The sequence below is a fragment of the Saccostrea echinata genome, unplaced genomic scaffold (genome assembly GCF_033153115.1).
Source record: "Saccostrea echinata isolate AGI-Se365-2 ecotype Australia unplaced genomic scaffold, CSIRO_AGI_Sech_v1 ptg000084l, whole genome shotgun sequence".
Lineage (NCBI taxonomy): Eukaryota > Metazoa > Mollusca > Bivalvia > Ostreida > Ostreidae > Saccostrea > Saccostrea echinata.
Window position 1 is genome coordinate 1,154,501 of NW_026889833.1, and position 23,905 is coordinate 1,178,405.

The following is a 23,905-nucleotide window of genomic DNA, read 5'->3' on the forward strand; positions in this document are numbered from 1 at the left end:
TGAAGCAAAATATAATCTAACAAACATGTAGTAATGTGAGTGAGGTTACATCAAATTCTTCAAATAATAAACAACATAATATTATACAGTTATGGAATGGGTATGAGGGAAATAGCAAATTTATGGTTCCCCAAGGGAGGAAACTATTTCCCGAGGCAGCGAAGCCGCCGAGGGAAACAGTTTCCTACCGAAGGGAACCATAAATTTGATATTTCCCAAGTACCCATTCCATAACTGTTTTATTATACCGAAACAATCATGGGAGATTTATTAAACTAGAGACTCAGACATTTTTAAAAACAATACAGAGGTATTTAAATAATCACAATTGCATATGATCAAAAATACTGTAAGATAACTAATGCATCAATACCGAGGAAAATAGAATTATTAAAAAAAATATAAAATAATTTCACTGACACTTCGAAGGATTATTGTTGCCTTCAGTTTGCTAGAATATTTCAGTATGATTTTGACATCGCATGTCGAAATGTTTTGACGTCATACTTACATTGCTAATAACATTACGTCACAGACTCGAGATTCCTTGAATGCTCCGCCCACTGTTCATTTTAATTGGTTAAAATTATTAATATTCATGAGGGAGTAGTCCCAGGGAGTAGCTCCGATTTTTCAGGGAGTATTCCTCAGATGCGGGAAATAGTATCTTCTCAGGGAAATAGACAGTTTTATGGTATTAATTTTATATAGAGTAATAACAGTAGAGGTATAATAATAAAATCTACAGTACAATGTTCTCTGTGTACACTTCTAGATCTTTCATTAGAATGGATTATATAGGCCTAAAATCAGTAGAATTTCGTGTTAAATGCTTCAGCCAATTTCCTTGAACAAAGTTGCCCATGTGGCACAGTAGTAAGAGCGTCCGCTCTAGAGTCACAAAGTAAGGAGTTGATCCTTACGTCATGGGTTCGAATCCCACTGTGGGACATGGATACCAGTCCTTCGGATGAGACTGTATAAACCAAGGTCCTGTGATACAGTAGGTGCTGACACAAAAAAGATCCCTCACTGCTCAATGGCCCCGAGTGCCGAGTACAGGTCAAAATTTGCAGCTCTCCACCAGCAAGTGGTGGCGTCTCCATATCAGTGAAAAATTCTCAAGAGGGACGTTAAACAACAAACAAACAAACAAACGATCAAAGTCTTTATGTACATGAAAATAATTAAATTATGAAAACAGAGCTTCTAACAAAATCTTCTATGAAATATACATGATGTAATACAAGAATTATATCTACAATACAACACACATGCACACATACATCTTTAACAATGATATGCTATACTATATACAGTGTTCAGTTTGTTTTACGATGTAAAGCTAATCTCAGCATCTTCTTAAAAATTATTGACAGGCTGGTTTCTTTCAAGCACTGGCACCAAGTGAAAAGAAGACGTTCACAGTAGGATTTAAACATTAATTAGCCCCAAAAAATGCAGATCAATAAGAGACAAGTATAAATCTGGTACAATAATACTGATTGTGCATCATAAAATGATATACATGTCACTGACATTGAAGAACAATAAATTGCATAAACACAATGAAAGTGCTGAAATTTTTAACTACATTTGATTTACAGCGAGTTGGCAATAAATAAACAAAACATTTCACTAAAACATAAAATCTCAATCGACTTATGGACCAGAATTTTTTTACACTACAATGATTATAAATATAGACTGGTGACTAGAAACCAAAATGTCTTAGATTTATACATAAGACTTATACATAGAATAGTGTAGCTAATCTTTCTGATCAAATTCTACAGCTGCATGCTGAGAATATGACAGACGATTTGGTGACAATAATTGACCTGCATGCCAACACTTTCACTGAAAGGGAGTGAATATTCCCTCGTAAGTGCAAACATGCTATATGTACATTTGCAATGCAACTGATTTGTTGTTTGTGATCTTAGTTAATCATACTTTTAAGTTAAATTATAGACATTTCTATTTTAAAACATCTTTTATTCCTGTCCTCATATGTCAGGTCAGTACTGTGGCAAACTAAATTTGTAACAGCTTCCTTTAGTATCACAAATGGAAGGCACTTGTGTCTCATTCTGAAAAAAAAGGAAAAATTTCAATATAATAATATTCTATATATATATATATATATATATATATATATATATATATATATATATATATATATATATATATATATATATATATTAGGGATGTCGATCGAACGTCCGAATATCGAATACTAAAAATGGTACTCGGTTACTCGGATATGTATTTTTTCTTATTTCAATGTACATATTTTTTCAAAAACTTATCAAAAAATAACTTAAATATGCATATGGGTAATTAGCGTGTCATCATCTACACATGTAAACACCCAATATAGCCTATGGCTGTGTATATACAGTAATTAGTGACCAATCACCTGGTACACAGCTGTTCTCACCTATTGTGGTCCTTAATTTTTTTATGGCTTCCATGATTGTTTTTCAGTGAACATTGTTTAATATGGTCTATTATCTTCAAATCATTTTTACATAATTTAGTTAATATACGGCAGCGAAATCGGACATGCATAGAAATGCCCCTACCCACTTCAAAATAAGTAAAGATTTAAAAAAATGTTTAAAGTCAGTTTCCATAGTAAGTTTAGTGTATACTTGGGAAACAACCAACATATGAAAAAATATTAGACTAGCGATCCAAACAACATCCGTTCCTTCTCTTTCGCTAGTCTAATCATCACAAATCTGCATAACAGATTGTCCTCCTTTTGCATTGATGAAATAGATCCTAAACAAGAACTGTAAACTATCTGTAATTTTGATGTATTAATTGCGTCATTTGTGTTAATTTAATAAATAAATTTAGTACCAAAAATCATTTCTGTTGGACTCCATGTCTCCATGTTTACATACATTCATAAAAAGCGATAAAAACAGCTTTGGGGTTTAACAAATTAACAATTAAAAATTAACAAACTTGTATTTACATTTATAAATATATATATATATATAATATATATATATATATATATATATATATATATATATATATATATATATATATATATATTTGTGTCTGCTTTCCTTTGATACCAAATACAAGAGACCCATGGGTTACATTGCTCATCTGAGCACATTGGCTAAGAAAAAGCACAAATCAGTTCAGTATTGAATAGTATTTGATTCCCCAATGTGGCCTAACCCTGGCCTAACCCCAGGGGTTATCATTTGAACAAACTTGAATCTACACTACCTGAGGATGCTTCCAAATCAATATGACTGATAATGGCTTTAATGTTCTTGAAAAGAATACCGGTTATTTTTAAAGATTCATTCTACCCCCGGGGATTATCATTTGAACAAACTTGAATATAAACTATGTAAAGAAAGTTTCCTATAAGTTTGAACTTTTTTGGTCAAGTGGTTCTTGAGAAGAAGAATTTTAAAGATGCCACTACATTTTCACTTTTTCTGAAATATCTTCCCTTGAAAGAGGACTTGGCCCTTCATTTGATCAAACTTGAATCCCCTTTACCCTAGGATGCTTAGTGGCAAGTTTGGTTGAAATTGGCCCAATGGTTCTGGAAGAGAAGTTGAAAACGTGAAAAGTTTACGGACAGAAGACAGACAGACTACAGATAAAATGTGATCGGAAAAGCTCACTTGAGCTTTCAGGTCAGGTGAGCTAAGAAGTATATGTAAGGAAAAGTCCTGAACTTCTATAATTTTCTTGGATGTTCTTAAATAGAACAGGACAGGACATCTACTGCATAAATGTATCAGAAGGAATAAACTTCCAAACTTACCAAGAAAAATCAATCAAGATCCTCTCCAGTTCTTCATTTTCATAGTTAAAAAGAACTCTGCTCCCAAAACTTTAACCTGGGACACCAACACCAATGCTGAGGGTATCACATAAGGTTCCCCAATTTCGTTGAGTTGAGCTAAAAACTAAGAAATGACTTTTTGTATTATATTCTATGACATTTCTTGTATAAGTATCTCATTCAATTTCAATTACATCATTTACAATGATATATTATCATAGGTGAATAGCAGAGGGGAATAATTTCTCTCAGTAGAATATAAATTAATGAAGCCCAGTTCAAGCCCTGCCCCAAACCCGGACACTTGACCAAGTGTTCCAAAATTTAAAACATTTGTTAAAAATGCCCTTGCTCAACACAACTTTGTACTCTTTTTGTCTCCTAATTGCCCAGGAGCATAGATGAAGATTTTCAAAGAAATAACGATGTTCAGATTCCACACAGCCCCACATAAACACCAAAAGACCTGACTTAGGGGGCTATTATTTTCATAACTTTAAAAGAGGTATCCTTGCTCATCATAACCATACCATTCATTTGTCTGCTTAATACCACTAGGTAAAGAAGAAGATATTTAGAAAATTTATGCATTTCACTATCTTATCTAAAGAACACCTAAACACTCTGACCTAGACTGGGCCATGAAATTCACCATTTTGAAAGAGGCACCTTTGCTCATCATAACTATGCTTTTATTTTTGGTTAGCTCAATATCCAGGTGCAGAAATGAAAATTTCCAAAGATATATTGCATATATATATATATATATATACTTTAATAGGCCCCCAAAACACCAGAACCATTGACCTTGGAAGTTTCTTGCTCATCAAGCACTAAATTCATGTGCTAAATACCCAGTAAAACCTCACCCTGACACCAGAACCCCTGACTTTGGAGCCACTTATACTTAGATTTCTGCTTAATACCCAGGAGCAAAGAAGATTTTCAAAGAAAAACATACCGGCACACAAGCATTAATAAAGCCCCACCCTAACACCAGATCCCCAGGGCCTTGGGCCAAAAATTTTACAATTTAAGTAGAGGTGCCCTTGCTTATTAGAACCATGCACCTAGTTTACCTGATAAATTATACAGAGAGGAGAAGGTTTTTAAAAAGAATTTATCCATTTTCATTATATGATCATTAGAGCTCTGCCCTAACTCCAGAATCCCTACTTCATGAATTTCAAAGTTTTGGTAAGGGCTCAGTGCTTATTACAATCATGCCAACAGTTTGACTGCTAGATGTCCAGGAGTTATGATGAAGATTTTGAAAGATAGCACTAATTTTGATGGTTTAAACTCCACACCTCAGTCCCCAGGGGGAGGGGGGGAGTGACCATGAAATTCAAAATTTTTGTACCCCTTCACTTATTAATGCTATTCCAAAATTAGTTGAAATTGGTTCAAAGGTTCAAGAGAAAAAGCTTAAAAAAAGACCTATAGTTTATGACCAACAAATGACACACATCCACAGAAAAGTGACTCAGGTGACCTAAAAATATATTTCTTTGTACATAACTTGTCTCCTAATGCGGTCTTATCCTATATGGGGGTCATGATTTGCATAAATTTGAAACTGCACTACTTGAGGATCCTTGCTTATTAGACTTCCTTAACAAAGCCAAGCTGCTCTTTAGAAAAAAAAAGATTTATTAGTATTTTTCCTATATATATGTATTCCTGTGTCAAATCTTTCTTGATCCTAAATTCTGGGACCACAGTTTGAACAAATTTGAATAGATCTACTCTTTTGTCTAATCCTAATATAAACTCCTTTAGTTGCATGATAGGCTTCTTGATTGTAAACATGACCTTTTATGCACTATAGCTACATATAATCAGTACAATATAAAACAACAGGCCCATGAGCCACAATGCTCATCTGAGGAATACAACCCTTCTTCATCAACAGATTCTTTTTCCTGTACATATTCCTACTTAAAATTTGATATCATATTGTAGCCCCACCCTTTTCCCAAGAGTCATGATTAACAAACTTGAAATTACACACCCTAGGATGCTTCCATGTAATCATGACTAATCATGACTTTGCTTGAGAAGATTTATACAGATTTTTCCTATATATTTGTAGGTAATACTTTCATCCTCTACTGTGTCCCCACCCTACCCCCAGGCATCATGCTTTGAAAAACTTGAATCTAAAAAAGTTGTTGTGGGTGCTTTATTGTCAATATGACTAATCATGCCTTTGCTGTTCTTAATACAAAATAAGATTTTCCCTATGTATTCCCATGTAAAACTCTGATTGCCCGCACTTGCCCCACCATACTCCCAGGGACATGAATTGTATAAAACTTAATTTATTCTATGTCAGGATGCTTTTACTTGGGTTTCGTATTTTCAAGCCTAGTGGTTCTTAAGAACATTTGAACGATCATACCAAATTTTTACTGTTTCTTAATTATCTCTGCTGGGAAGAGATGTGGTCCTTCATCAGAATGAATTTCCTTTACCAAAGCATGCTTTGTACGAAGTTTGTTTGAAATTGACACAGTGGTTCTAGAAAAGAAGGTGAAAATGTGAAAAATTATGAAGGAGATGGACAAATGCACAAATTTTGATCAGAAAGAGCTCACTTGAGCCTCCAGCTGATATGAGTTAATGCTAAATAGAGATGTTAGTGTGAAATAATTAATTCAGGAGGTAATTGAATTAGATCCCTCTTCCTTAAAACTTTGATCATTTTTTGTGGTCCCATCCTACCCCAGGAGATCATGAATTGAACAAACTTCAATCTACACTACCTGAGGATGCTTCCCCCACTTCTGCCCCACTCTATACCCCGTGGTCATGATTTGAGCAAACTTCAACCTACACAACCTGAGGATAATTCAATATAAATATGACTGATCATTAGTTTGCTGTTCTTGAGAAGATTTTTAAAGATATTTCCTATATATTTCTATTTAAAAATTTGATCCCCTGTTGTGGCCCCATGGCTAAGCTGTGCTTAAGATGAATATTCTTTGAGTTTTCCTATATATACCTATGTAAAAATTGTTCCCCTGTTGTGACCCCACCTGAAAAAAATAAGGCAGAACATTCAAGAACTTAATGAAAATTGTGGACTTCCTGACACCACATCAGAGCGGAAGGACATGCCAGATATAATAATGCCACCTTCAGTGCCATTGGAAAAACCCCATTCCAAGCTGCCACCAATGTGACTTATACCACAAGTGAAAATGTTACTCAGAGGAAAAATGTTGTGGCAGTGTTGTGTGGGAATAAACTATGCAAGAAAGGCAGACACCTGAGAAGCAAAGGAAAGGAAGTTAACTGCCTAAGACACGAAGACTGCACTGCAACCATTCCTCCAAAGGCCACCACTGAAGATGAGAAGAGATGGGCTGCAAAATAGTGAGTTACAAAGTGATGACCGTCCACTAGTCATTTCCCATTTCACCAGTGATGGAGATGGAGCAGCTGCATCTGGTGAATCTGAAAAACAAGGACATGTCATTGAAAACCTTAAAGACTTGCATCATTTCTTTGACTCTCAAAGACAATAGAAGAAATCCAAAACTGCGAAAAATCCAAAACTGTTAAAATGCATGTACAGTATATATCTCAAAGAAAATACTGTAGATCTAAAAGATATCAGCTCTACAATAAAACATAGGTAATCAAAGATTACATAACTCAACTCAATGAATGTTTGTGTAAGGCAAAGTCCCACACTAAACAAATAACCTAGTAGTGTGCATCCCTAGATGCAACATTTATGCAATTTTGTTCTGATAGGGCTTTACAGTTACTTGGGAATGGACTAATCTAAGAACTTTTAACTTGCCAATTATCCAGAAATCCAGCATCTGAAGCAAATTTGAGAATGTTCATCCCTTGATGCATCATCCTTGCAAGTTCGGTTCAGAAAGGCCTTATAGATTCTTGGTAATGGACCTGAACCAAAAACTTTAACCTGGTCACTCATCTGGAATATGTAGATCAAATCAAGCATCTGAAGCAAGTCCAGTAGTGTGCATCCTTAGATGTATCATCCATGCAAGTCGGGTCAAGGTACAGCAAATAGTTACTTTAGAATGATCCTGCTCCAAAAACTTTAACCTGGTCACCCATCTGGAAAACGTAGGTCAGATCCAGTATCCGAAGCTAGCCTGGTAGTGTGCATCCTTAGATGCATCATCCATGCAAGTCTGGTCAACATGGGTCTATAGTTACTTTAGAATGAACCTGTTCTATAAACTTTAACCTGGTCACTCATCTGGAAAATGTAGGTCAGATCCAGCATCTAAAGAAGGGTGGTAGTTAGCATCCTAAGATGTATCATCCATGCAAGTTTGGTCACGATAGGGCTTATAGTTACTTGGAAATGAGACCTGCCCCAAAAACTTTAACCTGCTCCAAAATCTTCAACCTGCTTTAAAAACATTAACCTGGTCATCTTTTAGCTGAAATTGCAGCATCTGAAACCTTGACTGGTACAAAGAAACACACTATAAACATCTTCCATGCAACTCTGATTTTATGTAAGGCATAGAAGTGCTGAAAAAGAAAACTGCTGCAAAAACTATAACCTGGGATGCCGGAGGTATCACATAAGCTCCCCCAACTTCTTTGAGGTGAGCTAAAAATCTAAAGACACTTACAGTAAATCAGTAACAGATTCAATATTAAAAAGGAAGTTGTGTGAAAAGGGAGGGGGGAGGGAGGGGAGTGGGGGGCATTGATGCTGTGTATTTAATTTAAATGTATGAATTTTGTAATTAATAAATAATTTGTAAATTTATAGACTATATAATTGTTGTTATGTTTTATTATGCACTGATTCTATTCAACTGTGTAAATGGGGAAAATGTGGAAATGTAAATGATGTATAATTGTATGAGTAAAATGTGACATTTTCTTATATGAGGGAGTCCATACATGTAAAAATGTTTCAATTTTATCTTATTGAAATTATTTTAATTAATTATCTTGTTTTTCTTACCTATCTGATGAACACAACAAAGGTTACAGAGGTGATTGGTAGAAATACGGGTGTCAAAACTCTCTGTTGATGACCAGACAGCATACTGCACTGTATATCCGCCATTACTGATCTTAAACATGGGAGACAACTCCTGAAATCAGAGAAATTGTAGTCAAAATGAGAGTTACCTGTTACTCTTTAGGTCCGACACAATGAAATAATTTCACTACATGTTACTATATAGCTTCAATTAAATTAATTAATTAACTAAGACTCTAAGCAGATAATCAATGAAAGAGAAAATAAAGATTAATGCTTAAACAAACAAGAGGCCCAAGGGCCTTAACGGTCACCTGAGTACAATACAACAATTTAGAGGATCCATAAACTGATAAATGAAGCTCTGTTGCCCAAAAGCAAGAAAATAGTATGATTTGCATCAACAAAATAATTGGTCTAGTATCTATCTGTCCCCCATTTATCACTATTACCATGCAGAATATCAACAAACTGTCTATTTTTTAACCCCATATTTTTACTTCTCACATTGGCCTCTCTTGGCCTTTGAAGAACAATTAAAAAGGATAAGTTATTTTTGTCTCAATTTTATTCATCTATTATTTCCAAGTCTACCTGGGGCCATGAATTTCACAATTTCGGAAGAGGCATTCTTCCTTATAACCATGCACTTCCTTTGTTTGAAAAATACCCAGGAGTAGAGAAGAAAATTTTGAAAAAATTTATGCATTTTCCCTATATAATCAATAGAGCCCCACCCTTACACTAGAACCCCTGATCCAGGGGCCACGAAATTCACAATTCTGGAAAAGGCAACCATGCTTGTCATAACTATGCACCAAGTTAGTTTATTTAAAATCCAAGAGCAGAGAAGATTTTCAAAGAACTAATGCAATTTTACTATATAATCAATAGAGCCCCGCCCTAACACCAGAACCCCTAACCCTGGGGCCATGAAATTCATAATTTCTAAAAAGGCAGCCATGTTCACCACAACTATGTTCTTAAATACTTTATTTAATACCCAGGAGCAGAGAAGAAGATTTTCAAAGAATTAATGCATTTTCACTATATAATCAATATAGCCCCGCCCCAACACCAGAACCCCTAACCCTTGGACCATGAAATTCACAATTTTGGAAGAGGCACTCTTGCTCATCATAACTATGTACTTAGTTACTTTATTTAATACCCAGGAGCAGAGAAGAAGATTTTCAAAGAATTAATGCATTTTCACTACACAATCAATAGAGCCCCGCCCTAACACCAGAACCCCTGACCCTTGGAACATGAAATTCACAAGTTTGGTAGTGGCACTCTTGCTCATCATAACTATGTACTTATTTAGTTTATTTTATATCCAGGAGCAGAGAAAAAGATTTTCAAAGAATTAATGCATTTTCACTATGTAATCAATAGAGCCCCAACCTAACACCAGAACCGCTGACCCTTGGGCCATGAAATTCACAATTTTGGAAGAGGCACTCTTGCTCATCATAACTATGTACTTAGTTGGTTTGTTTAATATCCAGGAGCAGAGGAGAAGATTTTCAAAGAAATAATGCACTTTCACTAGATGATCTATAAAGCCCCACCCTAGCACCAGAACCCCTGACCCTGGGGCCATGAATTTCACAATTTTGGTAGAGGGCTCAATGCTTATTACAATCATGCTAACAGTTTGACTGCTTGATGTCCAGGAATAAAGAAGAAGATTTTTAAAGATTGCATTAATTTTGGTGGTTTTAGCCCCACCCCTTAGGCCCCAGGGGGGCAGGGACCATGAAATTCAAAATTTTTGTTCCCCTTCACCCATAGAATGCTATATGCCAAATTTGGTTGAAATTGGTTGAGCGGTTTCAGAGAAGAAGCTAAAAATGTTCAAATGTTAACACACATTGCACGATGACAGACAAAAACGGATAGCTATAGGTCACCTGAGTGACTCAGGTGACTTAAAAATTGAGACCAGAAAAAATACACCCTGACAGTAATTAACAGTAAACATATCTACCCTGAAATACACGTAGGCTTCACATGTTAACAAACATACTACACACCATCCAGGATGTTGCACCATGCACACCTAAAAAAAAGTTCCCTTCAATTAAGTGGGACAATTCTGCTAAAGATATGATATTCTTAGCTCATGAGTCCAAAATTAATACTGTAGGCCTAAAATAAGATGCCAAAAATGAAAAAATAAAAATAAATTGTCTCTCGTTATATATACAACTATAACTGACTAAGTTCATTTTGATTGGCTGTTTCCTTTGAACACACTCACGTCTTGTAATGAAATCTGTATTCATTTCTGAAAATATAAGTGCATAACATCAAAATCACTTTTCTTAAAGTTCTCCTCAGAAGAATATTATCTATGAGTGAAGGCAATGTCTATCATAAATTGAATGTTCTAGTAGTGTGCACATCTACATGCCTTACCATACAAGTTTGGTCTAGTTAGGAATTATAGTTTCTTGGGAATGTCCAAAATAATCATCCTGAAAATAAATGTCTTATCATCCACTTAAGTCAGAAGCATCATCCATGCAACTTTTTGTACAGGTAGAGCTTATAGTTACTTGAAACTTTGGTACTTTGTAAAAGTTTTATGGGCAAGTTCATTCCCAAGTAACTATAAGCTCTACGCTTAAAGTTACTTGGGAATGAACTTTCCCATAAAACTTTTACTGGGATGTCAACACACTTATAAAGCAAAAGCTCATCTCGACTTTGTTGAGGTGAGCAAAAAATATTCAGTTTACTGCCTTTTGAACATTTGTTGTCACATTGTAGAATTGGTAGTGTTTTCTTTAAATATGATTAATTATTATGCTGAGGAGTGTTCAAGAAATGTAAAACAATGTATTCTCTGGGGGAAAAAGTGATTCTATCACACCATCTAAGTTTGTTGGTATGCCAGTCTAACCTACCAAATGAACCACTTGTAGAAATCTTTATGGATGAGGAATTAGTGTCTTATAGTCATCCTGCCTCCCAATGATGGCATCATCAGAATCTGTCTCCATTCACTGTAATTATGACAAACTATTGCATAATTTTAAGTTGAAAGGAAAGCAAATGATATTTATATGAAATAACAAGATGTGTTTGTGAAACATTGTTGTCCCCTATGGCAGTTCAAGACAAAGGTTTGGATTTTTCAAATTTAGGTTGAGGTCTACAAGGTTAAAGTGAAGAGTTCTAAAAGTGTTTGTATTCAAAGAAAGGTCTTGTCACAACAAATACCATCTTCTCTAGTCAAAGGTTTCTGATCTGCTACTCTCCTTACAAACCCTTGGCATATGGTGCTGTCAAAAGATGGGAAGTACAGTCTAAGCAAAAAGTCTGAATCAGATCTGTTCATCATTTTTTAAAATCTCTTATACAGATAAAATGCAGGAATGTTTTTGAACTCAGTCAAATTAGTTTATCAGCTAAAAGACATGTTCAGGACATACATGTATATCAAAACATACAAACAAAGTGATTACAGTCTTTTGGCCCTTTTAAGTCTATTTGCTTTAAGGGGAGGGGATGGGTGGGTACTGAATAGCATCTTTTGATTTTATCAAATGACAACTATGTTAACCTACCTTTTCTCATCTTTGCTCCAGCCTTTTCTTTCTACTTGTTTTACCTGGAAAAATGCACAAAATTTTCATTTTAGGTGTTGTACTACATTTTAACATCTTAGAATTTTATGAAATGGGATCTTTTTTCACAGTTTTCATCAAAAGAGCAGATCTGAAAAAAAATAATGACCTTCTTAAGAGATATATGAACATGTATATGCCTATTATGAAAGCATTTCCATATTCTAAGAAAATAAACCACCAAATACATGTACATGTTTTTAACAAAAAAATACTGTATAAGCGGAAATCTTAGTGAGATGCCAATTTAGAAATTTACCCCCAAATTTTTGCAAGAAGTAATTTAAGTGATTTTGTAATATCAAGAGAGAAAGCTATAACAGCCAAAATAGAATAAATTGTTAGCAATATTCAATTTTACCAATCTCAGTTCCCTCACTAAAAATGCCAAAATTGAATCCTTCCTAAAAATTCTGCTTCTATGGTAATTTGAATTCTCAGAAATTATACTCATTTACAGAATTGCAAATGATTTCTTGCAATGACAAAGAATTTAAAATAAGTATAGACGATTATAAAATACAATAAAAATCTTTGAGTATATCTGGTGCAGTTTTTTGGGGTTATCAAACACATTTTTAAAATCGTTCTTTCATTTGCAAAAATTCCAGTGAAGTAAAATATGAAACTAGGAACATTACTTCATCAACCAAACAATAATAAAAACAAAGGGGGAGTTTCGATAAGGCGGTTTTTCGGCCCCTCACGAAATTTTCTGAAATTTTTTATATTTTGTAGAAAAACTCCTTATCGTCCAAAAAATATGAAAATAATTTATGTGATGCATTTTCCGGTCACGTGATAATTGAAAATTTAAGTATACCCCCTTTCGTATATTTTTGGAGTAGACATTTTTATAGGGGGAAAGTGGATTTTTTAAATCATCAAAATAATAAATGAAATAGGGTAAATATGAATAAAGACATAAATTAACCAATTTCAACAATTTTTTTTACGGAAAATGGTATTTACCTTACGCGAATGTTTTTTTTTAAGGTGCGATATTTTTCTGGTGTGATAAATGTTACTTTTCTTTAAAAGAGGATGAATTGATCTTATAAAACGTAAACATACATAGAAAGTTTTAACATCATAATTAATCGACAGTTTATATGTAAACTGTACAATCGATATTTAACATTTTCCCATACGAAAAATGCAAATGAAAAGATATATGGACATGAGATAGGTAAACGTAAAAACGTCATATACAGGGATATGCAATACATTTTCATCAATGAGATTATACAACTACATATTTTATAAAAATATACCTTAATATCATAAAATTGAAATTAAAGAGGCTGGGGGGTTGTGGCCATTTTTAGACTATATTGATCTCCTTTAGAAGAGCTCCATATGAAGATATAGAAAATGATCAAATTTTAAAACTAAAATTTTTGAAATTTTTCTTTGCCAAATGATAGTTGACAGCTTAAGATACCATATCTAAAAATTAAAGTTAAATCTGGTGGTTAATTTGTGGTTAATTTGTTGACCCCCCAGCCTCCTTAAATAAAATGTTTTGAAGTAAAAAGATTAAAAAATAAATGCAACTTTATATACATACATGAATAAGAAGTTTATTTAAAAGAATCATATTGCTATGTAAGCCGGTACGTTGTAGGTGCAAGGTAAGAAAAATATTTTATCTGGCAGCCACCACATAATTATTTGGCGGCCACTAGAAAAATATATCTGCCAAATAGCTTTCCTGCAGCCAAAACATAAATAACTGGCAGCGACCAGAAACTTATTTGGCGGCCAACACATAAATAACTAGAAGCAGGCAAGTAAGTTTCTTGCGGTGTAGACATGTAATCTTGATAATAAGGCATGAAACTCCCAGATTTGACTACAAACAGAAGTTGTAGATGTCGTTAAAGGCAGAGATTTTAAGCATCGCCTTTAAAAATACCTGGTCTGTGTACCTCTGTCAATCAAGTGCATTAAGGTACATCATTGGGTGCTACAACTTGATTGGCAAACCACTAAATTTTTTCTGGCAGCCGCCAGATATTTCAATGGCAGGCCAGATAATATATATTTTTTTTACCTAGCACCTACCTGCTTCAGTATATTGCAATGTATTTGATAATATGAATAATATTAATTACAGTCAAAAATATTTTATCATGATACGTAATATGTGAATAGCCAAATGATGGAAAAATCTATAATACATTGAGTGTTTCCTTTTCATTATGAAACTTAGAAGTATTTGCCTGCATTATGTTTTCAGCATAACTGAGAGAATCCCAGCCAGGACTAATTTCCTATCGCTTCCCCGCTCTCCATAGATACTTAAGTTGCTTCACCAACTCTAGTCACTCCTCATTTAGAGAGTTTTAGAATTCATTATAAATGATTTGCTAGACCAAAGCGCAGTTCGAAATACACGTGTAAATGCCAAAGATATGTGTTTAATCCTTAATCAGGCAGACATATGCGCCTAGACATCCAGACTTAAAACAATCCACGTTCCCTATATGTCAATCACACGGAAATACATGGGCACTTCTCTAGCATGTTGGAGCGTGAATTTCTATACAAGAAAGTCAAAAATATTTGTATTTTTGACTTTCTTGTAACTATGCATGATAAATAACGTTAAGGAATGGACTTGCTTTAAAATTTTTTTGTTCAGTCAGTCAGAAAATGTAAGAAAGTTCCAGCATCTGAACCATGTCTGGTAGTGTGCAATCCTAGATGCAACATCAGTGCAAGTTTGGTTATGATAGGGTTTATAGTCACATAAGAATGAGACACACTTCAAAATCTTTAACCTGCTCTATCATTAAGGAAATGTAGGTCATATCCAGCATCTAAAGCAATCTAATAGTGTGCATCTGTAGATGCATCATGAAGCAAGTCTGATCAACAAGTGCTTACAGCTGCTCTGCTCCAAAAACTTAAACCTGCTTTTAAAACATTTACCTGGACATTCTTTGGCTAAAATCCAGCATTTGAAACCTTACTGGTGACAAGGAAACATGCTAGATCAGGTGACTGTGATTAATATAGGGCATAGATATACTTGAAAAAAAATCTGCTTCAAAAACTTTTACCTGGAACACCGATGCTGACGGTATTACAAAAGCTCCCCCAACTTCGAGGAGGTGAGCTAAAAATGTGATGTTAGCGTTAACGTTATATGTTGGCGACAAAAATAGTATCAAAATGAAGACAGGATACGATAATGTTTTCTACTGTTAATACATGTATAATCGAGAATCTTCTTTAATTCAACAAAATATGCTACTTTTGGCTTAGTATTTTAACACAGAGTCAGATCAAGAAACCAGGAGTTTCTACTTTTAGATATGCATGTTATGCAATTTTCAATTTTTGGACATGAAGTGCACAGGCGACACTCATCATATTTCAAGAAATTAGTGTGCAGAGTATATCTAATTACTGAACAAATTTAGGTGAGTGTCCCTCATGCACTTCATATTCTAAACATCGATTTATAAATGCCACCCTCTTATATTTTCCCATGAGCCTAATGTTAACGAATCTGAGTGTACATCTAAGTATGTATCAGCTACGGTGTTAATTCTTCTCATATTAACTTTTAAAATATAAATAACAAAAGTTAACATATTTATCTTGAATTCTAAACTAGTTTTGAAAAAATAAATTGAAATTTATTTTTAAGAAAAAGTGGGCCGCTGAGCGGCCTTATCGAAACTCCCCCTTTAACATCAAAATTTCAAACTCAGAATGTCTGGATCTAAACTGACTTGTTTTGTTCCAGCTTGACTGGGTTAGGTTTTAACTAGAGTGGGTTTGATTCTAAACTGACTTATTCATGTTCCTGTCTAACTGGATTAGATTTCTACCTGACTGGGTTAGGCTCTAAACTGACAGTTTTATGATTCTGCCTGACTGGGTTAGGTTCTGAACTGACTTGTTCATGTTTCTGCCTGACTAGGTTACATTTTTTCCTGACTGGGATAGGTTCTAAACCGACTGTTTTATGTTTATATCTGACTGGGTAGGTTCTAAACTGACTGTTTCATGATTCTGCCTGACTAGGTTAGGTTCTAAACTGACTGTTTTATGTTTCTGCCTGACTGGGTTAGGTTCTAAACTGACAGTTTCGTGATTCTGCCTGACTGGGTTAGGTTCTTAACTGACTTGTTTATGTTCCTGCCTGACTGGGTTAATTTCTTAACTGACTTGTTCATATTACTGCCTGACTGGGTTATGTTTCTACCTGACAGGGTTGGGTTTTAAGCTGACTGTTTTCTGATTCTGTCTGACTGGGTCAGGTTCTAAACTGACTTGTTCATGTTCTTGCCTGACTGGGTTAGGTTTCCACCTGGCTGGGTTAAGTTTCTGCCTGACTGGGATAGGTTCTAAACTGACTGTTTTATGATTCTGCCTGAGTGGGTTAGGTTCTAAACTGACTGTTTTATGTTCCTGCCTGAATGGGTTAGGTTCTAAACTGACAGTTTCGTGATTCTGCCTGACTGGGTTAGGTTCTTAACTGACTTGTTTATGTTCCTGCCTGACTGGGTTAATTTCTTAACTGACTTGTTCATATTACTGCCTGACTGGGTTATGTTTCTACCTGACTGGGTTAAGTTCTGAACCAACTGTTTTATGTTTCTGACTGGGTTATGTTTCTACCTGACAGGGTTGGGTTTTAAGCTGACTGTTTTCTGATTCTGTCTGACTGGGTCAGGTTCTAAACTGACTTGTTCATGTTCTTGCCCGACTGGGTTAGGGTTCCACCTGGCTGGGTTAAGTTTCTTCCTGACTGGGTTAGGTTCTAAACTGATAGTTTTATGATTCTGCCTGAGTGGGTTAAGTTTCTACTTGACTTGTTTGGGTTCTAAACTGGCTATTTTATGATTCTGCCTGACTGCTTGAACTAACTTGTTCATGTTCCTGTCTGACTGGGTTAGGTTTCTACCTGACTGGGTAAGGTTTTAAGCTTACTGTTTTACAACTCTATGTGACTGGGTTAGGTTCTTAACTGACTGTTTTATGATTCAGCCTGACTGGCTTGGTTTCTTAACTGAATTGTTCATGTTCCTGCCTGACCGGCTTAAGTTCTAAACTGATTTGTTCATATTACTGCCTGACTGGGTTATGTTTCTGGGTTAGGTTCTGAACTGAATATTTTATATTCCTGCCTGACTGGATTAGGTTTCTACCTGACTGGGTTAGGTTCTGAACTCACAGTTTTATGTTCCTGTCTGACTGAATTAGGTTTCTTCCTGACTGGGTTAGATTTTAAGCTTACTGTTTCACAATTCTTCCTGACTTTGTTAGGTTCTTAACTGACTTATGTTCCTGCCTATCTGGGTTAGGTTCTAAACTGACTGTTTTATGATTCAGTCTGACTGGCTTAGGTTCTTAACTGACTTGTTCATATTACTGCCCGACTGGGTTAAGTTCTAAACTGACTTGTTCATATTACTGCCCGACTGGGTTATCTTTCTACCTGACTGGTTAAGTTCTGAACTGACTGTTTTATGTTTCTGACTGGGTTATGTTTCTGCCTGACTGGGTTGGGTTCTAAACTGACTTGTTCATCTTCCTGCCTGACTGGGTTAGGTTTCTACCTGACAGGGTTAGGTTCTACACTGACTGTTTTATGATTCTGCCTGACTGGATAAGGTTTTTAATTGATGGTTTTATGATCCTGCCGCACTGAGTAAGGTTCTGAACTGACTATTTCATGACTCTGCCTGACTGGGTTAGGTTCTAAACTGACTGTTTCATGATTCTCCCTGACTGCATTAGGTTCTTATCTGACTTTTTCATGTTTCTGCCTGACTGGGTTAGGTTTTTTCCTGACTGGGATAGGTTATAAACTGACTGTTTTATGTTTTTACCTGACTGGGTCACGTTCTAAAATGATTGTTTCATGATTCTGCCTGACTGGGTTAGGTTCTGATCCGACTTGTTCATGTTCCTGCCTGACTGGGTTAGGTTTCTACTTGAATGGGTTAGGTTTTAAAGTGACTGCTTCATGATTTTGCCTGACTGGGTTGGGTTCTAAACTGACTTGTTCATGTTCTTGCTTGACTTGGTTATGTTTCTACCTGACAGGGTTAGGTTCTAAACTGACTGTTTTATGACTCTGCCTGACTGGGTTAGGTTCTAAACTGACTGTTTTATGATCTTGCCGCACTGAATAAGGTTCTGAACTGACTGTTTCATGATTCTGCCTAACTGGGTTAGTTTTAAACTGACTTGTTCATGTTCTTGCCTGAGTGGGATAGGCTTCCACCTGACTGGGTTAGGTTTCTGCCTGAATAGGTTAGGTTCTAAACTGACAGTTTTATGTTCCTGTTTGACTGAGTTAGGTTTTAAGCTTACTGTTTTACAATTCTACCTCACTGGGTTAGGTTCTTACCTAACTACTACCTAGTCCTTGTTGCACCCGGAGGCACATAGGGCAAGGATTAGGGATTAGGGGTTAGGTTCTTAACTGACTTATGTTCCTGCCTGACTAGTTAGGTTCTAAACTGACTGTTTTATGATTCAGCCTGACTGGGTTAGGTTTTTAACTGACTTGTTCATGTTCCTGCCTGACTGGGTTAAGTTCTAAACTGACTTGTTCATATTACTGCCTGACTGGGTTATGTTTCTACCTGACTGGGTTAAGATCTGAACTGACTGTTTTATGTTTCTGACTGGATTATGTTTATACCTGACTGAGTTGGGTTTTAAGCTGACTTTTTCTGATTCTGCCTGACTGGATTAGGTTCTAAACTGACTTGTTCATGTTTCTGTCTGACCTGGTTATGTTTAATCCTGACTGGGTTAGGTTCTAAACTGCCAGATTTATGTTTCTACCTGACTGGTTTATTTTTCTACCTGACTGGGTTAGGTTCTTAACTGAATGTTATACAATTCTGCCTGACTGGGTTAGGTTCTAAATTGACTTGTTCATGTTTCTGTCTGACTGGGATAGGTTTCTTCCTGACTGGGTTGGGTTCAAAACTGATAGTTTTATGATTCTGCCTGACAGGGTAATATTTCTGCCTGACTGGGTTTGGTTCTAAACTGACAGTTTCATGATTCAGCTTGACTGGGTTAGTTTCTTAACTGACTTGTTCATGTCCCTGCCTGACTGGGTTAAGTTCTAAACTGTCTTGTACATATTACTGCCTGACTGGGTTATGTTTCTACCTAACTGGGTTAAGTTCTGAACTGACTGTTTTAGTTTCTGACAGGATTATGTTTCTACCTGACTGGGTTGGGTTTTAAACTGACTGTTTTCTGATTCTGTGACTGGATTAGGTTCTAAACAGACTTGTTCATGTTTCTGTCTGACTGGGTTATGTTTAATCCTGACAGAGTTAGGTTCTAAACTGCCAGTTTTATATTTCTACCTGACTGGCTTAGGTTTCTACCTGACTGGGTAGGGTTTCTACCTGACTGGGTTAGGTTCTTAACTGAATGTTACACAATTCTGCCTAAGTTCTAAATTGACTTGTTCATGTGCCTGAACTGACTGTTTTATGATTATACTTAACTGGGTTAGGATGTGAACTGACTGTTTTATGTCCCTGATTGACTGGGTTACATTCCTGACTGGGATAGGTTCTAAAATGAATGTTTTATGATACGCTCCGACTGCGTTAGGTTCTAAACTGACTAATTCATGTTTCTTACTGACTAGGTAATGTATCTTCCTGACTGGGTTAGGTTTTAAACTGAGTGTTTGATGTTTCTACCTGACTGGGTTAGGTTCTAATATGACTGTTTTATGTTCATGCCTGACTGAGTTAAGTTTCTATCCGACTGGGTTAGGTTCTTAACTAACAGTTTTATGATTCTGCCTGACTGGGTAATGTTCTAAACTGACTTATTCAATTTTTAGCCTGAGTGGGTTTTGTTTCTGCATTACTGATTTGGATCTGAACTGACTATTTCACGTTCCTGCCTAAGTGGGTTAGGTTTCTGCCTGACTGGGTTAGGTTCTAAACTGACTGAAGGAAATCACTTTAAGTCTGGTAAGCTAGGTTCTAAACTGACTTTATCATGTCCTTCCCTGACTGGAATATATGTTGTTCTGAACAAGATTCCTAAATGACCACACTCAAGTTTTTGCTTATTCTTAATTATTTCCACTTGAAAGGGGGCATGATCCTTCATTTAAATCTTTACACAGGGATACTCTGTGCCAAATTTGGTTAAAATTAGTTTCAGAGAAGAAGAGGAAATTGTGAAAAGTTAACCAAAAAATCAATGATGTAAATGACTACATGCTACTATCTAATTGAAATTAAATCCTTTGATCAGCTCACATATGATCGCTACACAAAGTGTGTAGGGATCATATGTGAGCAGATCAAAGGATCTAATTTTAATTAGATTGCACATGCAATGGACAAATTTGGATCAAAAAAGCTCACCTGTGCCACTGTGCAAAAGGAGGAAGGGGTATTGATGCTGTGTATGTAGTTTATATATGTTCTATTTTTATTACATATTAAAATTATTTTCAACAATTACCTTGTTATTTTACCTGTCCAAAGAACATGACAAAAAAGATAACAGGGTGATTGGTAGAAATATAGGCATACAGGTGTCAAAACTCCCTTTTGGTGAACAGTCTGCATCACTCATTGTTTATCCACCATTAGTGATCTTTAACAGAGGAGACTACGTAGGTTTCACATGTTGACAGTCTACACACCATTGAGTAAACTACATCATTTCCAACTAAAAGAAATCTTTTTTATTCACAATAAATGGATTGAAATATGCTGCTCAAAATAACTTCAAAATATCAATAACTTCCTCATTCAATTTAAAAAAAAATCTTATTGAAAATACCAGATCATAAGTTTAGTTTAAGTACACTTCATACTTTCTTGGACGTTAACAAACCTAGATGAAAATGGCAGATAGGCAAGTTCAATTGCTGGTGATCAGATACAAGAAGCTCAGGCAGGTCCAATTGCTGGTGACCAGATACACTTAGTGGTTTGGATTGTGCTGACCAGGATGTCGGCATGGGTGGATTAGAGCAGCTTACAAGCTATGCAGGAGTCCAAGTTTGATTCCCTGTCAATTCTTTCCAGTTATAATATTAAATTAACATATGAAAAAGCATAGATATTAGCAAGCGCAGCGAGCAGCGCAAAGCGCCGCTCATCACTGGGAGCTCTAAAAGCAATGCCTGGGCGAAGAGAAAATTCTGACTTTGCAAATTGATCCAAATGAATTTTTTTTCACAGTTACCTGTGGTCCCATAATGCTTTGCGAATTGCTTCTCCCCACAAACAACGTTCTCGCGGTAGCAAGAAGTTCCAAAAAAAATATACACCCATGTTGATTTGATGGATATATAGCAGAAAAATAGTAGATTAAAACTTCTTTATTAAAATAAGCCCTGTTCAGACTTTGTTTTGGTAATGCTACTTACAAGCGACGTTATATGACGTCAGGGTCTAGACGTACTAAAAGTCTCGTGCAGTTTGATAACTTTGAAGAGCCCGATCTAAATTAACAGCTGATTAAAACTGAATATAGGTATCTGCTCTCACCCTTATGGTTGCACCGTCAACATATTAAAAATATACATACAAGACATTGTACGTTCGAAAATGACAAAATAATTCCCCTACTCTCGCACTGAAAGTCTTCAAACTTCTATACATTTATAATGTATATATACACACTTTTGAATAAATTCACTAAATTCTAAAGAAAATAAGGAGCTGTGTAAGAGTGTGGGGTGCTAACTTTATTGAAAAATGAGAGGGGTAGATGTTGATTATACTAGGCCTACGTTTTCTAGTGGGGTTTCTAACATAAACCATAAAAATACACCTCACCCTCCGGCCGCCAGTCCGCTTCTTTTTTCTTATACAATGCACATAACACAGCTCATCGATGTAGCATCAATGTTTCGGTGTATTTTTCTTTGTGACCTCTTCGTTTCTACTTCCGTTTCATTTTCAGTTCTTGCTAATCATGCCAAACGTTATTTCTCCCGCCGCTAAACTAACTTCGGGATCGATGTACTCAGCTACATAATATAAAACTGAAACCATACCGGAATTAATTTTCCCGAACTGCTTGACTGGTTAAGTAATAGACTCTACCTTAACACATAAATAGGTGGATCCTTCAGAGGTGTTGACTTTATAAATATTTTGGTTTTTATCAGTATTTATTTTTAAATTCCATGTTTAGCAATAATTATAGAAGCTAACTAGTTATGGCATGTCAATCTCTAATAGGTTTTTTTTTTTGTTTTTTGGCTTTTTTTTTTTTTTTTTTTTTTGGTAATTCTTCAGAAGATTCTGCCACCAGTACAGTGTCAACTGTATCAGCTGTGTATAGAATTACAAATAATATATATATATATATATATATATATATATATATATATATATATATATATATATATATATATATATATATATATATATATATATATATATATATATATAACTTGTTTTCAGATATCTCCGATATAGTAGATAAGTCTTCCAATATTCAGCCGGGAAATCATGTAAGTCATTTAGATACATGGAAGATAAAAACAATGACAGGTTTTCATCCTCTCTATAACACCATCTGCGCTTTGAAAAATTCTGATTGTTCTTGATTATGTTGATTATGAAAAAAAATCTGAATATTATCAGACTGTACATATCTTAAAATGTTAATTAACATTTTGCCACTGATATTATAAGATAAAAGATTAAACCACAATACTTTCTCCAAACGTTCTCAAAAGATTTCTCAAAATCTACAAACATATACATTTTTTTATCTTAATTTTCAGGAGCTCAAATAAAATGTATGCAATCATAATAAATTATCACTTGTTGAATATCCTTTTCTAAATCGATCTGTTTTATTTTCAATAGTACTTGAAATCAGGCGCAGATCCAGGAATCTTTTGCGGGGGGAGGGGGTGGTCCACCCCCGTCAAAAAAATTCCAACCCAGAAAAAAAAAACATTTCTTGACAAGCAAAAACAAAAACATAGAAAAACAAAAAAAAGTATTTATATACATATTGTCCCAACTCTTTCTGATTGTCACTGTAAAATATCATGGGAAGTTTTAGCAAAATTTCAGGAAATTAATTCAAATGCTACTAATGCCAGAACCTTGCATCCCGCCCCTCAAAATTTTAAATGGAATGAAGATTCCCCTATTAAATTTCAGATGGCTCTAAGTCCAGATAGGATACAAGAAAAAATCAAGTCTTTTTTAGATTCTTTTATTACAGAATCTACTTCTACTGATATCGAGAAAAAGGCAGAAGAATTCAATGACATTATCATAACTGCTGCTAACATGTCATTAAATAAGCCAGGTCATAAAAGTAAGAATATTAAAAAGCATAAAAATAAAAAGTGGTTTGATTCAGACTTGCAAACAATGCGCCGTAGATTGATTGCGCATGGAAAAATTTATAGCATATTTCCAAAGGACCCCTGCAGTTGTT

At 35.2% G+C, this 23,905-nt stretch overlaps 1 long non-coding RNA gene across 7 annotated transcripts; it reads right to left on the reverse strand.

The window, feature by feature from the left end:
* Nucleotides 1-1,155: 1,155 nt before the first annotated feature.
* On the reverse strand, nt 1,156-22,539 carry LOC133176933 (uncharacterized). 7 transcript variants are annotated; one of them, XR_009719583.1, is made up of 13 exons: nt 22,276-22,539; nt 21,326-21,502; nt 20,948-21,157; nt 12,404-12,447; nt 12,057-12,118; nt 11,741-11,839; nt 11,250-11,308; nt 11,092-11,118; nt 10,819-10,890; nt 8,805-8,937; nt 7,107-7,294; nt 3,809-3,953; nt 1,156-2,093 (listed from the first exon to the last, which is right to left on the reverse strand). It is a non-coding gene; the product is annotated as an uncharacterized LOC133176933 (long non-coding RNA). The 7 variants fall into 7 exon arrangements; XR_009719585.1 differs by having other exon boundaries at nt 11,051-11,118; XR_009719580.1 differs by lacking the exon at nt 11,250-11,308 and having other exon boundaries at nt 20,948-21,082.
* Between the last annotated feature and the right edge of the window lie 1,366 nt (nt 22,540-23,905).